General features: G+C 45.1%; 1 pseudogene; it reads right to left on the bottom strand.

The window, feature by feature from the left end:
- Positions 1–2,918: 2,918 nt before the first annotated feature.
- Positions 2,919–5,947, bottom strand: LOC147663499 (uncharacterized; annotated as a pseudogene).
- Between the last annotated feature and the right edge of the window lie 8,317 nt (positions 5,948–14,264).

The raw sequence follows: 14,264 nt of genomic DNA, 5'->3' as shown, positions 1-14,264 counted from the left end.
GCTCCCTGATTCCCCTCTGGAACCCCCATCATTTGCCCCAATGACATTGGTTTTGGCAGTAGCAGAGGGGAGCATTTGATTTCCCAACTTTATAAGGTGGGTGCAGATCTGGTTACACTGGACGATACTAAGGTGCGGAGTGCTTGGGAGGCGGACCTAGGCAATCCGATATCGGATGAGCAGTGGACTGCATGAGGTTTGGAGACCAAACTAGTGTCCATTAACAGCAGGCACAGATTGCTTCACTTTAAATTCTTACGCCAAATGTATGTTACCCCTTTTAGGGTACATAGGATTGACCCTAATAGGTCGTATCAATGTCAACGGTGCCAATCCCCCCAGGCGGACTTTGCATGCCTGGCTTGGACCTGCCCTCGGATTCACACATTCTGGAAGGGAGTGCTTAGCACACTCAGCAACATTATACTGATACAGGAAAATACCCTGCCTGAGATTGCTTTATTGGGATATGTGGTACAATTCCCCATTAACCCCTCCCCTGCTGGTGACGGAACCACTCTGTCATCAGCCGCCGTCGCGCTGTGCTGATGACGGAGCAGTTCCGTCACGGCCCGCTCGGCACGCCTGCGCGGAGCGTTCTATTGAGCGGGCGGGGCCCTGACGGAACCGCTCCGTCATGAGCACAGTGCAACCGCGGCTGGTGACAGAGCGGTTCTGTCACCAGCATGGTGCCAACTGGTGTGGGCAAAAGCACTGCTTTATAATGTAAATAGAACCTATGGTTCGATATGCAATCCACATGCAACAACTGGCCAAACGTGATATTGAGAGTGGGTGGCGGGATGGTGGGAGCGGGCGATGTTTGGGAAGCATAATTGGCAGCCAAGTCTAACAAGGGCTGGATTTGGTCTACTCATGACTTGCAATATATACATGTGACCTATTGTGCAATTTAGAGAATTACGGTGAAGTTTCATAACTTTGTAACCAAGATGCCCCTTTAATGTGCTCAGTGTATTGCTTTGTTTTTTGCTAAAACTGCTAAATAAAGTAAAAAAGAAAAAAGTATGAATCATAAAATATTTTTCTGATAAAGGTAAAATATAGTGTGGGAACTTGTTCATGAACCCCAGGACAGTCAGGGATGACTCTGCCCAAGGTCGGACAACTTCCGGTAACATTACAGATGCAGCTCACTTTCCCACTATGCGCCAGGGCATACCCATAAGTAGGTGCACCAGGCATGGACCAGGACAGTCCACTGTATCAAAGCAAATGCACTGTTTCCGGTGCAGTTGTGAATCTGCACCTGCTCTGGGATCTTTAGTGAAAATCAGACAGGCTGCGCATCTGTCTTCACAGGGATCCACAAGCTGGCCTCCATTTTAAAGGGATTTTAGCGATCCCTCGAAGACTGGTAGAGTCCCTGACTGTACACACCTACTTGGTGATGCCTGTGGGTCTCTAGGATCCCCATGCCCTCTTCAAAAGGGGTGCCTCTGAGGGTGCACTGACTGTGTGCTGCTTCTATGTGGTGCGCAATTAGTGTACCTTATGGCAGTTTCTTTACCTCTGTGCCCATGCCAGTTGAACAGCACAGGCACAAACCAAAGAATTCCATCTTTTGAATAGGGCACTCTCCTTTGGAATTGTGCTGGTGTACTGCTGAGGTGATCCATATTGAAGAGTGTGTCTGTGGACCCTGCTATAATACGATAATGCCCCTGGGGCACAGAAAGTAGGCGCAAACACACATTGTAGCCACTGGGCACTAAGTATAAATCAGCCCAAGAAGCTTTTTATCTCTGGTGACCTGGAACTCACGCAACTAAAAGGACCCACAAATTAGTACCCAGCATGCCTTTTAAAGTACTAGACTTTCTCATGTTCGAGAGACAAAGCAGCCCGGAGCTTCTAAGGGCAGTTTTGCATGGTAGAAGTCAATAGGGCATGTAATAACAATTAACACATCATTCTTCAGTTAATGTGTTTAATTAAAAACAAAAATAGGACTTTAATCACTATGCTTAATTCAGTACTACATGTGAAATGCAGGTTGTAGAATATTGCATACACCAAGAATGTGGAATGAATGGAGCTGGGAGTCGTAGCAGTGCCAATGCCAGCCTGACTTGAGGCTTCTTATCAGTATTTTTCTTAGTTTGTCAGAGATGAATGTATATCTCAGTGTCCAGTTTTGTTTTGTGTAAGGTCTGGTTTCATAAAAGTGGGCATCTTTCACACATGTGGTCTAGCCATATTCCTTTGATCTCCAAATTAGGCAGAAAGAGGCTTGGAAGTGGGTGTTCCCCATCACAGGCTGTATGCAATATCGCAAAAAGAGCGGGGTGTTCCATGCCTGGCTGCTACACAACACTATATGACGTCCACCTCTATTGAAAAATAAAGCACGAAAGGTGTAGGAGCTGTCCCTGCACTTCAGAAGGGGCTTCTGCCCTCCATGCTCTCAAGCTGATCCTGGCTTACATTAAAAGAATTTGTGGTTTTCTTACAAATCATATCCATAACTAGAAGGCTGAAACTCCATCTTGTAAACCATACACACAGACTTGATCAAAGATGGATTCTCGCTTGCACAATAAGCACCAAATCCATGCTCCGTTTTCCATCTGCCCCACGCTTACAGATTAAAAATACCTGCAATATCAGATACTATTGGAACAAAATAAAGGATCCAGTTAAAAGGAACTGGCAATGCATTTTAAAGAGAAAAGCCCAGTAGGCAACTCTGAAGTACCAAAAAATAATTTACAACCCACCTAGAGCTATACTTACAGATAGCCCAATACCAATTACCAATAATCAGTCAGTTGGCAGTGTAGAAGGTCCAATAGTTTATTATAACAAACAAACTCTGCCAGAGGAGCTCCTTGCGACCTAACCCCACAAGGTCCACCAAGAAGACTGCTGGCACATTGTCAGAACATCACATATATACTGTTACATTTCCAAACCGTTACCTAAGATGGAAAAATACAAGTTGGTACAGGTTGGTGCAGGGGAAAGACCATATATGGGAAACAAACCGTTCTTGGTTTAGCTCATCTCATTATAGCAAGGTCGTGAGGGTGACTCCCTTCTGCTAACTCAGAGAGAGTCCGCACAGCACCCCTCGGAATGTGCTTATCCAGCCTCCCCCTTCCACCTACAACCTTGACAGGCCTAACGTGCAGAAGCAGCAGTTTGCAACAGTTGGGCTATTTTTCAGGGGAAAGGCTTGGGTGGAATGCAACAATAGATTTTACTAATGCGGTGAGCGAGCAAGGCCACAAAATGGCGTCAGTCGAGTCAAGCGCTACTGTTTGTGATTTTAGTTATAAAAATGTGTAATATGGCGTATGCTAATTCCTAAAGTGTTACATATCGTGTGTGTATTAATGTTTGTGTCTCTTCGTTAGTCTACTAGATGTATCACGCTAATTATTAAAAGCAACTATATGTTTCGCTAGGCCCAAATTCCATTCTGGTTCCTCAAACCCTCCTTTTAGCGTGATGTAGCTAACTACATGGAAGTACTAATCTTGGATGACTTCTTCATCAATGGCCATCAACTCACGAATCTCCTGCTGTAGCATCTGAATTTTAGTGGGGACAGGGGAAGGGACACACATGGCTGTTACTTTGGTGGCACAATAGGAGCAACAAGCCGGACCACATTGCAGACAAAGGCAACAGGTGAAGATGATACCTGCTGCCCCAGCTACTATCAACAATAATTTCCAACCCCAAGTTGACAGGAGCCCCCAGAACCAGCCAGAGAGTGACCAGGACCCATTATCGGTGTGCATTTCAGCCGCTATGCGATGCAATTTTTGGATAGCCAAATGAACTGTGGGGGCGGAGTCTTGAATATACACACAGCAGGAGCTGCCAATCACCGAGCATTCTCCTCCCCGATCAGCCAAGATAACGTTAAGAATCATCCGGTTCTGGAGCGAAACGAGTCTTGTGGCCTGAAGCTCTACTGCAATGTTGGTCATGATATCTGTGGTGATATTAATGACGGTCTCTACTATCCTGGACAATCGTCTTATTTCCCTACTATTGAATATGGGCCCCCAGAAAGGGACTAATCCTTTACTAAAGTCCGTGAACTGCTGCAGGGAGGTGTCAGTTTGATCGACCTCGGTTACTACGAGCTGTCTATGCTGCCTATTTGGAACTGCTCTAGCGGGATGGAGTTGGTGAGTTCTATGATAGTCTGATGGTGCAATGTATACAGGGGGGTAAAAGAAGGATAGATAACACTGACCTGCCCAGCCTCGAGGTAACCAAGTGTAAGCATTTTCCCCGCACACGAAATACACATTTGGTGGTGTCAACAGTGGAGGGCTACTGAATATTTTCATGCGATAGGTATAGTTGCAGACACTGTCACCAACCTGTACTTGTCCCATTCCTTGTACACAGAAATCGGACAAAGTATTCAAAATGGGAATAGGTACAATACGCTCACTGGTAACATTTCTAGCAACAAAGTGTTGGAAATACTGCGAATCATTAAAGTTAGCAAAATCATAAAGTTTGTCCTTTAACCAGGTATTATTTTCGTTCTCAGTATACAAATTCATACAAGCTTCTGGATCCAACGATCCCCATCCCCATTTCCCTCTGGGTCAAATCCCTGATGTGTTTTAATATATGCTAGGATCATATTGTAATCCTTCTCGGTGTACTGTTTGGGATGTTCTACATAGTGACTGTACATAGCGGAAAACAATTTAAACCATGCTTCACAACTTCCTAAGTAGGATAAGGGCAGTGAGAGGAACAGGTCATGTTTATGCATAACAGATGGCAAAAGCCCACAAACCCAACAGTCGGTAATGTTGGTAGCGCTATGGGTCTGATGGAGCATTTCTACAAATACATTCTTCGCATAAGTCTGGCGATGTCGTTCTTTATGGGTAGCCAGTGTGAACATGAAATGTTCGGGCGGGGCAACGGTAGAGGGCAGAAAAGTTTGCAGGGGGTACTTATATTCTAAATATATGAATAGACCCATAAAAATAGCTAATATAACTGCTATCACCAACACAAAGACTATTTTGACACACGTGGTCCATGTAGAAAACATTGGCTCATAAAATGGCAAGTATCGTGGTGCAATGGTAAGCTCTTCTTCGGGTACAATACGACCAAAAGGGTACATTCCTAGCTAAAAGTCCAATACTAAACTCAGGCCTAGCAGTCCTTCGAGTCAGAGGGTACTGCTCCCTGTGTCCGTCAGAGTCTCACAGGCAGACTCCTATCGTTCATCTCAAGAAAACAAAACGTTGTGGTCAAAAGGGATTCGATGAACAACCTGGCCGCTCACAAGTGTTAGTCTTTCTTTCTGAACAGAGCACAATAGAAAAAGTTCCAGCTCTCAACGGGTTCAGTCCAGTGTCCCGCTCAGTACCTCAGACCCGAAATCTAGCAAACCCTGTCTACTCAATCAAGTCTTTCCTCATCTCCTGGCAGTGGGGTCTGAGGTACTGTGGTGCTTTCTTGGCTGTAGGTTGTATCACACATGACCCGGAGTTTCCTGATCAGAAAACAGCACAGAAGGTATCTCTCCTTCATTAGAGCTTTTGCTTGCTGGGATATCAATGACAGGATTCAGAGCAATTACAGATTCAGCGGAGACCGGTTTGCCCGATCTTGTCACTCCCTCTTCTTGCCTTTGCTCTACTTTGCAGGCGTCGGAAAAGGGTACAAATGCAGTGGCTCTCTCGGCTTCCTGGGTCAAGATTCCCCCAGAGCAATGCTGATCATAGGGAAGCGGGAGCGGCAGCCTTTTACAGATGGGAGGCGTATATCCAGTGCTTCCTCCCATCCACCTTTACCGCCGTCCGGGTTGCGAGTAGAATCTGGTACGGCTCGGACCACCTTGGAGCTAGGCCGGTGTCTCGATCAAACTTCTTGACAAGAACCCACTGGCCAGGTTCCAAGCGATGTCCGGGGCCCTCTGGTGGAGACTGCAGTACAGATGCTACCTGTTGATGAATAGAAGTCAGGGCATATAGGTAATCAATCAACATAGGATGTTCAATATCAGAAAAGGATCGTGGTCTGGGCACCCCCCATATGTTAGCTGGTCGCCCGAAGGTTATCTCATAAGGAGAGAGACCAGAGCGAGAATGAGGGGTAACGCGCAATGACATGAGGGCCAAGGGCAGGGTGTCAGGCCATTTCAAACCCGTTGCATGGTGTTGTGTGATGTATGAATGTCTAAGTATGTGTGTAGTTGGTATGATAGTGTGGAGTAAGAACCACTGTTAATTTTGCCTTGCTGCTCTTTCCTATATTTTTATATATATTTATCCACTGGATTGTTTCAACCTATTCACAAGAAAAATGAACTTTAAAATAAAAAATAATTTTGATAAACCTGAGCAAATGTATTTTTGAAGTGTTCCTTGTGGGTTTTGGGCACATTGTATAACATAGTGGACCTCGTTGAGGCCTTTTACTAGACCATATAGGGCAGGTTCTTCTCCCTTATCTGATCTTTATTGTCCCCATCTACCTGCCTTAAATTGATGTGGGGTCCCCCTCTGGTTTGAAGGCCATGGGCAGGGTGTCAGGCCATATCCAACCTGTGCTTTCCTGAATTTTAGCCATCTTCAATTTCAGAATCCCATTATACTTCTCCACAAGCCCTGCTGACTGGGGGTGTCTGGCTGCGTGGAATTTCTGTTTTATCTGTAATCCATCACAAATATGCTTAACAAGGGCCCCATGAAAATTCCCCCCGTTGTCCGACCAAATCAAACGGGCAAACCGTAGCGTGGTATAAACTCCTTGAGAAGGGCCCTTGCTGTAGCTAAGGCAGTATTCTCTTTCGTAGGGTAGGCCTCAACCCATTTACTGAAAGCACAGACCACCACTAGCACATATCTTAAGTTGTTGTGGCGCTCCATATGGATATAATCCATCTGGAGCACTTTAAAGGGTAACGTTGGGGGTGCAAAACATCCACTCAAAACATTTTCTGCCTTCCCCGGATTGTGTTGCAGACAGACCATTCAATATTGGACCAAACGGACAGCTGTCCTTTGTATGTAGGGTTATTCCATACTGGGTCTAACATATATATATATATATATATATATATATATATATATATATATATATATATATACACATATAACTCCCCCTGAGGGTCAGATAGAGGAATGTCAGTAAGGTCAATCCTACCCTTCGTTTCTCCTTCAGTCCGAAATATGCAACCATGTATATCATTGGTAATTTCACTCGTAGGGAGTGGTAGCAATGTAGCTGGATTTAACGTAGCACATCGCGTAATCGTAATGTGTGGAGCAAATAGTGTCAATTCATATCCAGTAAGGCGTGCGCTTGTGAGGTGCTGCGTCTTAGTTTTGTTTAGTAATGCATCCAGAGCGTGCGGCACCATCACTGTTAGATTGGAATTTAGAACGAGTCCTTCCGACTGCCGGATGGCCACAGCGACAGCTGCTGTGGCCCTCAGACAGCTAGGAAGTGCTCTAGCCACATTATCCAATGTGGCCGACAAATAAGCACAAGGTCTTTGCTTACCACCAAATCCTTGTGTTAACACAGAAAGCGAACAACCGTCAACCTAATGCACGTATAGTACAAAATGTTTACGGTAATCAGGAGTACCCAAGACGGGTGCAGAACAGAGAGCAGATTTTAAAGAGTCAAAAGAATGCTGACATTCATCCGTCCAAGGGAGGGGTTCATGCACATCTTTAGTTGTTAAATGCAACAAAGGTTTAGCAAGGAGAGAAAAATTAGGTATCCATTGGCGACAGTAGGAAGTGATGGCAAGAAAAGCCAGAACTTCACGCTGAGTGCGAGGGACAGACATGTTAGAGATGGTAGTAACAAGCTTAGGAGTCAAACGCCTACCCTCCTTCGACAGCAGATGACCTAAGTAGGTCACCTCCTGTCGACTGTATTGAAACTTAGACAGGGACAACTTATTACCTTTTGCCGCCAAATGATGCAGTAATTAAACAGTGGCCTCCTTACAGCCTTCCTCAGTGTCGGATGCGATCAATAAGTCGTCCACATACTGCAAGAACACGTTGCCCTCGGGCAAGACGAGATCGTCTAACAAAGCCTTGAGGGCTTGACTATAGATGCTCGGACTCTCAGTATAGCCTTGAGGTTCACAACAGAATCTGAAGCTTCGGCCAGATAACGAGAAGCTGAAGATCTGTCTGCTATCAGGATAGATAGGGATACTGAAGAAAGCATTCTTCAGATCAATGACCGAAAAATATTGAGCAGTAGGCGGAATCATCGTAAGAATAGTGGTGATGTCAGTTACCACAGGGTACTGTGGTACTAAAACCTTATTAACTGCTCTCAGGTCAATCACAAAACGATAAGCATCAACATTCCCCTGTGCACCACAATCAGAATTTTTCTTCAAAATCGGAAGAATCGGGCTGTTACAAATATTGGCAGCTGTCTCCTCAACTACCCCTTTATCAATCAGATCCTGAATAATTGATAGCAAATCCCGCTCGCCGGCTGGCGAAATTTTGTACTGTGGTATGCGCGGTAGCTTTGCGCCAGGTTTCAATGTGATATGGACCGGTGGGATGTCCAATTTTCCAACATCCGCATCCCCTGTCGCCCATAATGTAGCAGGAATGCTATCAAACTCGGGGAAGGGGTTTGTTTTTAGCGAAACATTGCTTCATGCTGTCTGTGTGGGGTTGTATCGTTAAAAAAACCCCATCCGGGGAACAGTATATTCTGGCATTCAACTTCTTCAACATATCCAAGCCCAATAGAGTCTCACCACAATGCGAGGTTAACAAGAAAGGTGACTCAACAGTAGCAGGACCAATCGTGAAGGAAAGAGGTTTAGAGACGGGGCTTACTACTGGAACTCCTGAAAATCCCACAGATACATTATTTTGCCCAGACAGAGCCACCCCTGGAACCAATGAACGAGCAACTGAACTATTCATTGCCCCCGTGTCGATCAGGAAATTCTCAGAAGTCCCCATCAATTCCCCTTTCATGTAAGGCCCCTTTTGATTGACCGGGATCGACACTTGGCCCCTATTCTGTCCCTGGCTGTCCTATGGGTGGACATACCGGTCCTGATCTTCGAATGCGTAATCTTCATTATAATACTGTCTGACTTGGTGGTTATCAAAATGATTCCGTTTGGATTTGCCTGGTGCCTCTTCTCTGCGCATATCACTCCGGTCTGGGCCACCTCGTCCGTGGCCCCGTACTGCTCCGTTCTGGGCAAGCAATAACGGACACTGTGCTTTCCAGTGTCCCTCCTGCTTCCAATAGGAGCATTGGTTTATCCCTATAGTCTGGGTCGTGCTTGCGCCTCTGCCTGTCCCCGCCCCTCTAGATACGGGCCCTCTGGCTCCTCTCCCCCCTCCTTGTCCCCGGACGACTTGTTGAAGCAACACCCGCGTTTTAAGATCTTTGGCTTTTTTCTCCACTTCATCCTTAATTTCGTTCTCCCTGTGCTCGTAATATTGGGCCATGCTTAAAATAACAGTGGGAGTGGAGGTAGTCCAGGTGCTTTCCGCGGCCTGTAACCGTGCAGAGATTTCTGGTGCCAAATTAGTAACGAATCTATTCACGAACAACCTTACCCCACCTTCTGTGGCCAAATCCTGTCCGCTAAAGTCAATGAAAACTCCTTCAAACCTGGTAAAGAAGTTGGGCACACTTTCATCCTTTTTCTGCCTACAAGCTGTCAGTTTGTCCCAGTCAACCTTCCGTGGAGGAATCAGGGTGTGCATGTACGCTATTATTTTCGCTGGTAAAGCGGTGATTTAGTTTCTAGGCTTATCTCCAGGCTTTCGATCTCGGTCCCAGTCTTTTAGTTTGTTCCAAGTGCCCCCTAATTCGGCAGGATGATCAGTGTCATGGACCTGTCACCATATATCGACCGGAACCAATAACCCGAAGAATAGCTCAACATCTGCCAATGTAATTACGGCCGAGGCGGCGGCCTCAGTCAGTTCCTTGTAGTAAGCGGTAGGGTTCTTGCGGGGATCGGGCAGTTGTGCTTTAAGGGCAAGAACCTCACTTTGTTTCCACGGAGTATATACCCATTGCTCCTGGAACCGGGCTTCCACTCCAGCTCGTATAACTTGGTTACCATTATTACGAGCCTCTGGAATTTCAGGGTGAAAAATAGGGTGTACTTCCCGCATGGGATGCTGGGAAGTCCAATTGGGGCTTTTCAAGAACATTCGGCCTCGATATTTTACTAACGTCTCTACATTTTTGTATACCTCCTGTGGATCCATGTTAAACTTATGAGTCCAGTCTCGGATGGTATACAATAACTAAGGGGCCATCCTATCCCGGAAACATAGTTCCCAGGCCTCGATGAGGTAACAAGACATTTGATATAAAGCATGCTGCTGCATTACCGGTTCCAAATCTTTAATAGTGCTCCATACATCAACTAAAGTGTATATATTGTTCCGCATCCAATTAGCTGCCTGGTCTGCTTCAGCTTCTTTTTCAACATACCCTAAGGAGGCTCTCGTGAATAACCATTTACTGCTCAGACTTCCCGGTTCCCCCATCGGTGTTCGCTCCATATCCCCGGGGGTTGTACTGGCTGATTGGGCAGTCCATATGGGACTTGGAGCTGCTAACACCACATGGGACGTTCCCGAGGGTTGCCGGGAGTCAGGGAGGAGTGTTGCTGTGTCTCTTACTGAGGTAGGTGGGGTACGGGTGGTCCCCAGGGAGGTAAGAGGCACGTTTTCCTCTGGCGCAGAGGCCTGAGGCGCGGCAGCCATCTGAAGAGGTACAGCGGGATATGTGCGTTGAGGCTTCATTTCGTGTCACATAACTTTTATCCACCTATAACCTAAACTGTCTGTCTGCATATTCAATATTTTGCTCAGTCTTGTTCTTATCATGAGCAATGGCTTTCTGAGTTACAGTTTGCCTTTGCTGTACCTTCAGGAGTTTTTCGGATCGTATGCGTCTCCGCTTCGCCTCTTTCTGCCATTTATTAAGAGTATCAAACATGGCCTGTCTGCTGCGTTTAGCAAGCAGACGTTCTTGCAGATACTGGATCTTTTTCTCATCAAAAGAACCTGTCTTTGGCCACTGCAGTTCTACATTATCTTTAGTGTATTTATTCCACAAAGTATTAAAGAAGAGGGGCCCGATTCCGTGCTTGCAGTACATATCATGGCTGGGAGTTCCCTCCGGGGGGCCTGGCTGTCTTTCATCCAACCTTGTGCTCCCTCGGTCAATACAGCCAAAGCATAGTTTACTAAAGCACGGCATCACCTCCTTACCAAAATCGAGCTGAAAAGGAATAAAAAATTATTAGTTACAACACTCTCATACACATGGCCATGTCTGCACTCAAATTCATTCTCACACGAATAAAGTGAACGCAGCACGAAAACGGATCTTCAATTTTACATCAACATAAATGACAAGAACAAAATGTATTGCAAACAAGAGGTGGAGCCCGTCGACTCCCACCTATGGAGAACCTTTTCCAAAACTTCAGTGATCCAAAAAGACAAAAGTCCAACAGTCTTATCCTTAGACTGCCTAGAAATAGCCACACAGGTTTCTCTAAACCACAGACCAACCTACAGGCCATCCGACAGCATTCATGGTTCACCTCCAGAACTATTCTGGCTAAGCCCGCTTTCTCAAGCGCCGCTCCAGATTTGTCCTAGTGCTACCCAATCTCAGCCGCCGGCGTTTCCGAGAGCAGTCCGGCCGGGTGAAAACCGCAAGTTACACCGAGGCGTGTGGTCTTAATCTCTAGTTATTCCTAAAATCCAAAACAGGGATGTAATATGGCGTATGCTAATTCCTAAAGTGTTACATATCGTGTGTATATTAATGTTTGCGTCTCTTCGTTAGTCTACTAGATGCATCACGCTAATTATTAAAAGCAACTATATGTTTCGCTAGGCCCAAATTCCATTCTGGTTCCTCAACTCCCCCACAGAACGAATGAGTTAAAATGTCTCAATCTACTACAAATAATTATTACCACCACTACAAGTTCTTTGTAGCCTAGTGAGATGACAGCAGTCACTCTCAAAAAAGACTAGTGAGCCCCACTCTGGTTCTTGTGCATTTCACAGATGACCTCAGAAGGTAGCAATGGAGGATCTTCTTAGCAAAAAGTAAGAAATCCAGATAAGCAGAAACTTTAACATAAAAATAATTGAATATATTAATTAGAAGAAAAACGTTTAAGGAAAAATGATGAAGGATGAGGTTAAGTGTAAAAGATAAAGTTAAACGTATGTAAAAACTTAACGCACATTTCCCTAAATAACATTTTAATAAACTAGAAATTCTGAATTTCATTTGTGATTCTCAAAAAAAAGTAGTCAGAGATTAAAAAAAAAAAGGCTAAATAGTGATTAGTCCAAGATTACAGAATCTGCGAACAAGTACCTAAAATGAATCTCAAAGTGATTAAGGAAACTGATTAAAAAAATAAACATAGGGCACTGGCTATATAAATGCAATGACAATGCTTCAGTCTCTCCCCTTCCATCACTTTTAACATTACATGAGCTATTGTAAATTCAGCAGAGTCTGACACTGCCCTATGTTGCCTGTGCTGATTGACAACTGGACAACTCTCAGGGAATTGTAAGTGCTGAGACATACCAAAAGCCAGTGAACTTATGTGGCAACAGAGAACAGAATTACAGAATTATGCAGCAGGGTTGACTAAATTATGCTGCAAGAAAAATCACATGGCATAAAGTGCCAAATTCTCCTATCAGTGGCAACCGGCATGACTCGCAGGTGGTGAGGACAGGTGCGGGGGAGGGTGATGGGGGTGCGGAGTTGTGCAATGAAAAATAAGAAAATAAATGATACCCTTGCATTGCCACTGGGTCCAGCGCCTCTACTCCTTGCTCCTGCTCTCCTCGGGGGACTCGAGGAACAGGAAGCTAGGAAGAACAGCCAGGCTCCCCCACCCAACCACAATGCGGTGATTGGTTTTGAGCGTCCTTGTTCGATGCTCAACCAGGAAATGGGGGTCTGGGCTTATTATCCATGCAGGCGGCAATGCAGCCTGCATGGAGAACGGGGAAAGTGAATTTGACTATCCATGCGCACTGAGGAGTGGGCAAACCACTTCTCCCCTGCCCCGCTCCGAGAGCAGTGCAGCCCCACCCACTCACCCGCAAAGGAAACATAAAATGATAATACCTCAAAGTTATTATCGTTTTATATTTCCTTTACTTTACACTGCTCAAAGGCAGTGGGATGACGCTCCTCCACCATAGCGGAGAAGCCGCCACTGTCTCCTCTTCTGAAATTTAACATCACATTAGTACTCTTTGGGCAAATGTTTTGTCTGATTATTGTCAATTTAACACCTAAATACAGCCATAAGTGACCTTAATGTGACCAGTTACCTTTTATATATGTTCTGCCATTACAATACACCATGTTGACCCTTTGTAAGTAGCCTTTGCTCTGAATGAGCAAGTAGTATTTTTCTTGAAATTAGCAATTTGCAAATTATACTGCAGATAGTAAATTATGTGGCACATATTTAAATTAAATTGTATACAAAAAAGACCACAGTTGCAGTATCTGGTTTGATCTCTATAGCTATGGCTGCATAGGGAAAATTATTGTGCTAGGATGCGAAACGGGAAACGTGTTCAAATGAAACCTAGATTTGTATTTCTCTCTGCACAGTGATAGTCACGATACTCCTCGCGGAGCTCTTACCATCCTGTTTGATTTATTTCATTTGATTCAAAGCTACATGTGTAGTCAGATGGAAAATAAAGGGACAGATTTACAAAAATATATGAAACGCAGGGTAGCACCCAAAGAGGCTGTGCTGCATTGCGTGACAAGGAGGGAGCAGGAGAGCACAACATCTACAGAGATATGGCACTCTCCTCCCCCTAGTGCCAGTGCTGATTTCAGCTGCCAAGCGCCACGCACACACCTTAGCGCAATAGAGCTAGGGTGTGAACATGAGTCTAGCATAGGTTTTTTACAGGAAGTTTACCCTTCCTGTACAAAATACCATGCCTAGACAAGGTTTAAAGCTTTTTCCACTTTGTATGTGTGCCGCACAATACAGCACGCATGCAAAGTCGGGTAAAGAAAGGAGAAACAAAATCATTTCTCCTGTTAGCACTTTATTTGAAGCTGCGTTAATATGGCTCTAACGTCTGTCTACAATTCTTTGTAGATAGCGTTTTGCATGAAAAGGCATGGGTGGTTGCATGGGGACGCCAATGTACCACCCAGGTAACGCATCCTTATTGCTAGTTAACGCAAAG

This window comes from Lissotriton vulgaris, unplaced genomic scaffold (assembly GCF_964263255.1).
Source record: "Lissotriton vulgaris unplaced genomic scaffold, aLisVul1.2 SCAFFOLD_1766, whole genome shotgun sequence".
In the NCBI taxonomy this organism is placed as follows: domain Eukaryota; kingdom Metazoa; phylum Chordata; class Amphibia; order Caudata; family Salamandridae; genus Lissotriton; species Lissotriton vulgaris.
Note: the sequence above shows the minus strand (reverse complement) of the source record. Positions and strands in the feature narration are given on the sequence as shown.